Source organism: Glandiceps talaboti, chromosome 21, assembly GCF_964340395.1.
Source record: "Glandiceps talaboti chromosome 21, keGlaTala1.1, whole genome shotgun sequence".
Classification (NCBI taxonomy): Eukaryota; Metazoa; Hemichordata; class Enteropneusta; family Spengelidae; genus Glandiceps; species Glandiceps talaboti.
The window spans coordinates 1,780,439-1,786,438 of record NC_135569.1 but is presented as its reverse complement, the minus strand read 5'-3'; positions in this window follow the sequence as shown (position 1 = coordinate 1,786,438).

The window sequence follows — 6,000 nt, the reverse complement described above, 5'->3', positions numbered from 1 at the left end:
ATATATATATATATATATATATATATATATATATATATATATATATATATATATATATACATGTCCGAAATATTGTCGAAATCATAATTCAAATCATATTATAATCATAATTGAATGTTATTATATTTGCATGGTGAATCCTTGATTTTATTTGTTGCTGAATGAAAGCGTGCAATTTTTCTTTTTAACAAATCAAAGACTATATAAATCAATAAATATATGTATACTGTATAAAATGCAAATAATAACAATAATAAATATTGAATTGAAGGACAATTGGTAAATGACTTGTATGATACACATTTCAACTATATGATTTAGAACTGTAAATTCATATTTTCTTAGACATTGATTATGATTGACACTGCTGTATATGTGTTGAAGTGATTGGATTAAAATCATTAATAATGTATATTTTGTGTGATTATCATTTACTAGTATGGAGTACGTCAAATTGTTGTTTTAGCATAAGTTATGACGAAAAGTTTTACCAACAGCAACACTATTTGTATATCTCTGTCTGTCTGTCTGTCTGTCTGTCTGTCTGTCTGTCTGTCTGTCTGTCTGTCTGTCTGTCTGTCTGTCTGTCTGTCTGTCTGTCTGTGTGTATGTCTGTCTGTCTGTCTGTCTGCCTGCCTGCCTGTCAGTCTGTCTGTCTGTCTGTCTGTCTGTCTGTCTGTCTGTCTGTCTGTCTGTCTGTCTGTCTGTCCGTCCGTTGGCCTGTCTGTCTGTCTGTCTGTCTGTCTGTCTGTCTGTCCGTCCGTTGGCCTGTCTGTCTATCTATCTGTCTGTCTGTCTGTCTGTCTGTCTGTCTGTCTGTCTGTCTGTCTGCCTGCCTGTCTGTCTGTCTGTCTGTCTGTCTGTCTGTCTGTCCGTCCGTCCGTTGGCCTGTCTGTCTGTCTGTCTGTCTGTCTGTCTGTCTGTCTGTCTGTCGGTCGGTCGGTCTATCTCTCTCTGTCACACACACACGTTATATAGATAAGACATTACAGAATAATGATAATTTTTTATATTCTTTTATTCGCACGTTGTCGTCTAGGTGTAAACATATTATTGTGGTATTACAATGAAGATAATGCTCAAATCTACATAAATTCCCTAATCAAAGATGATAAATAATTTCTACCAAAAGCCAAACATTTCAAACCCGTTAAAACTAGTAATTTTACAATGAAAATAAATGATTTTACCTAATTTTGAATTCTTGATATGAAATTTCAAGAATACGAAGATTAGATATTGTAAACCAAACCATAAGTACGATATTAGTAAGTGACACCCAAAATGACAAAATACAAAACATTATAAAAAACGTATATCATATAAAGTTACATATAAATCTGATCATACAATCATCAAAATATTAAAACATCTCTAAAAAGTACATTAATACACCATGATTCTCTATGTTAAAATGATACATTTAAACACATTCTACACCTATTTAAAATGATTGCTGCCACATTTAAGTGTCTTTACCTGTTTCACAGCCATGACACTATGTATGTTCAAAGAATTATCTATGCAGTCATCACACTATCACATAAGTTCAGAATTGTATATATGTTTTTCAAAAATGAAATATTCACACTGAGGTAAGGGTAAACTAGACAGATAGGTACATGATTAATAAGTGTACTGAACACATGAAATGGTTAGTACATGGGATGACAAAACTTGTAAAAAGAAGGAAAAAAGTGACGCGACTAATTGTTTATGAATATTAAAATTATATGCTAAAATTGCAAAATTCGATGAAATGTGATAAACTACACTGAAAGTTATTCACGGATCATTCTACGTTATTAATAATAAGTTCATCAAAATATAAATTGATGCTGATTCGAGTCAAGATTGTAAAATATTCCCGTGTGACGTAAAGGGGGACTATTGATTTTTATCTTATTGGTGGGCAAGTACATTTCTGTCATGTTACCGTGTTAATAATCTATCCAAGCTAATGGTATGTATATATCTTCACGTGTTGAGATAATATTTTATCAGTCTTGTCAATAAATGTCACCTCGATTTACTATTTGATATTTTATTTTAGGTACATGTGACATAATAAAATCAGTTTTAAATGATTTCATTAGGAACAGTGCTACTGTATCGATGAAATCTGAAACAGTGATGACACCTCTGTTAATTCAGAATGCGATCTGTAAATCTGTAATCGGAAAATTATGAGAACAAAATCGATTATTCGTCCTTTTCCCTGTGGTAGAACGTAAAGTTATCGATCTCACTCTTACCGGTACCGAACATATCAATATCGGAAATACATAAATTATTATCTGTACAAAAAAGTTCAAGTTCTTCACCAAACAATGATCCTAAATTAGAATTAAAGTCCCCAACATTAACGGTCTCTGTTTCCTGGATGATGCTATCGATTTTAGCTAAATAACTCCAATAATGTCGATAAGCACAAATTATAAAAAGATTTATAGCTTTAGTATTTAATTTGATGTCTGTATTTGAAGTCTGCATGGAGGCACATTACTTCATTTTATTTAGACAAAATGTAGCAAAAAACTGTATTTCTTCAATCTCGCTATCTCAGCATTTGTAGTTTCTTTTGAATTTCTGTGTGATTGTACGGGGCTGTACTACTGAGGAGATGAAAATACAGTTTGCTATACGTTGTTCCTGTCCAGTTTCTCTTGTTGTATTTTCTTGCGGATTAACTTCCAGATAGATTTCAGTTATGGAAAGTGCAATAAATAAGATGTTTACTGAACATTGTAAAACATAACTTATGACCACTATCATTTACATTGGATAAGGCATATCGTAGAGGGCGCACAGAGGGCATGTTGTTTTGCAATGTTTGGCAGAATGCTTTTTTGTCATGAAGTGCCAAACTCATTAACTTATCTTGGAAACTTTAATACTTAGACACTTTAGATGATGTTCTTTCCGTTCTTACCAGCGAGGGACCTTCATTCAAAGAAGAGATGAAAGTTGACGTTCACCTTCACCGTTTTCATGCATCTATAGTTCTCGTATAATTAGTCGTATTATATATGCCCGGCAGTCTCCTCTAAGCACAAATATAGTACATAACTAAATCTGCTTTCCTCTGAATGCTTGGAGCCAATCTTATTTTTCCACGCACATCACATTATTACAATGTGTACATATCAAGGTAACATGTGATTTCAGCTTACAGATTTGACTTGTCTATCATCATACATTGTTACAACCCAAGATTGAAATATTTTATAAGTTATTTTATAAGTTATTTTAGACGAACTAAAGACAACGAAAAGGAACGGACACCCGAAATATAGAATATATTCTTCAAATGGTTTGAACAGACATGCGCCATCTTAATATCATTTAGACCTGTATTTAAAAAAAATGTACGGTGACCTCTAACTCTTTTTCTTCGTTTAAAATTAAAATGGGTTAGAGTTTTCTAGAAAAAAAAGGACAGCAAAAGTTTGTTATTTGTTTATTAGGCTAATACTAGGAGGAAGCATTGCCTCATTATCTTTACTACCAATCATTTATTCCTTCTCTTGACCTATGACCTATTTAAATTAGACTAGAGATAGCAAGATATGCAAATAAACATGTGACGTCATGGAGTCATTGCTACATGTTTTCTTCCCCCTTTCAAACTCATCCGTGACCCTGATAGTCGATCATTGCACTGTAGTCACCAGTAGCCTTTGATATGGCAAGTAAAGAGTTATAGTTATTAATATCAAGATATCCTTGTAGGTAGTCTTGACCTGTCTAAATAACAAAATTACAGTTGTAAGATTTACTCGCTGTTTTCAAGGGAAAATGTCTTCTAAACACCCTTCCTTTATTTACGGTCACACTCGGGGATTTCTAACACGACGTTCAATGCAAATAATTGGTTGCGATGCATGTAAAGCCCCGGGCCTGAAGAATATACGGCTTTGAAGTTTACACCTCATCATAATGTTGTCAGTGTGTCTAATGTGAGTGATATTTAGCGATTTGTAAACTGCAAAGTTCACACTTTCAGTTTGCAAGCGTATATGAAAAAAGCCAACTGTGGCTTACAAAAGCGACAGGTATTTGGTAGTTACAATTTGGAGAACAGCATCACAAGCGTTTATCTGTTATCGGTGTTTTATTGTACTTATAATTTGCAAAGTGAAAATTGTCTAACTAATGGGGGGTGGGGGTGGGCGTATACCCCTCTTAGACCACCATTCATCAAGAAGGAAAAGCTTGAATTCACAATTCTCCAGTATCTCCAGTATCTCCAGATATCAATTCATGATAATTCACCAAATATTAATGAAATTCACTGTTCTCCAGTAAATCTTGTGTAAATTCACCAATATCAAACATACAATTTTGTCACAGTTTGACTTGTCTTAAAATATTGACATTACGTACAGTGTATGGTTTGGAATGTATTAGACAATCATTTCCAAGCTTTACAAGACAGCACCATCATATAACTAGCAACTAAATAGGGTTGAAATATTGAAATGAATAGTTTAATAGCATCTTGAGGGTAAAAGGTAGGGGGAGATCTTGAGACGGGGATATGTCCACCTCTCATTGGGGAGAGTTTGAGAGTTTCTTATTAAGAGTCTGTTAAGGCAATTTCTGACTATGTAAGCAATAATTTCACAGCTGTAAAAGACAGTACCATCTAAAGTTAGGAATTAATCTTTATACTTAGGTTAAAGAGTTTAAGAAACGTTTAATAACATTATGAGTTTGTGCCTCCCATTCATCGGGGTGTGTGGGAGTCCTAGGGGGCTCCTTGAGCGCCTGGCAGATCTGGAGTTTTTTGGCACTATTAATATTTCAGTTATTCATAGCCTTTAATGTTGTGTAACAACTTCACAATTTCAAAAAAGCTAAAGTTAATGTGAGTTTCGCATGTCACGCAAAAAAGTGTCTATAACATTGGTATAGTGGCATTACTATTGCAGATAGTAAAATGATTTGCTATGTTAGAGAATTTTAGATGGTCATACCTACTGTGTATAATAGAAACTTGAATCTGCTGATAAGTGGTGATTTGTAGTGTCAATAACATGTATAACCACGTATATTACGCATTTGTATGGGGCACATCGACTTAGTAAACTTAGCTACGTACACGTAATTCGAAATAACAACGTTAGCGGAATCCACCCACCCACCATACATGACGTGGTGTCTTCTGTCATTCTGTCAACTGGTACCTGATTGGACGACAAATCTGGGATTTCTCAAGGCCATTCGTATGAACCAATAGAAAACTCTGTATTTAAAGGTTGATATAACGCGTTAAAAAGATGCGTTCATCATTTACTCATTAAAATATTAACTATTCACCATTCACGCGTAAGGTGTAACCCCCCCTGACTAATGAGAACTATGTTTAGGATACAAAATGTAAATATATTTTAATACGCCATTAGAAGCCAGTTCGTCTTGCCTCGTCAAGTGGAGAGCACGTATTAAGAAAGGTAGGTAGTAATAGTTATTGTAATTTCGGTTAGCTTGTACTGTGTTCGAACCCACTCAGTTGGGCTGGGTTAAAAAGTGGTCTGTATGTCAGAAGGGTGCTGCCCAGTTTGATCCTACTTAGCTACGCCGATTCCTCCTGTTTTAATTATAACATGGGAACACTAGGGCGTTGCTCAATGGTGACCGAAGGCATGTGAGAGTGGAAAGCTTTTCTTTTTGTACAAGATTTCAAAATTGAGTAAGTTACCAAGGTGCTATTTTATCACCCAAAGTTATACGTTATTTGTTAGCAGTAATAAATAAAGGGTCCTGAATGTAAGAATAAATCTGAATAGAGACTTTTCCTTTAATCTAAATTTTGTTGCTGAGGAAAGTAATATAATATATTTTCCATTCTGGTTTGTCGATATATGCAAATGCCCCTACTGATCTGAGATGTCATTCCATGTGTACAATAGGATGAGATTTGTGACGTCATAATATTTATACGAAATACACATATATATTGAATTTGATGGGTCGTGTATAACATTTCCAGTAGAT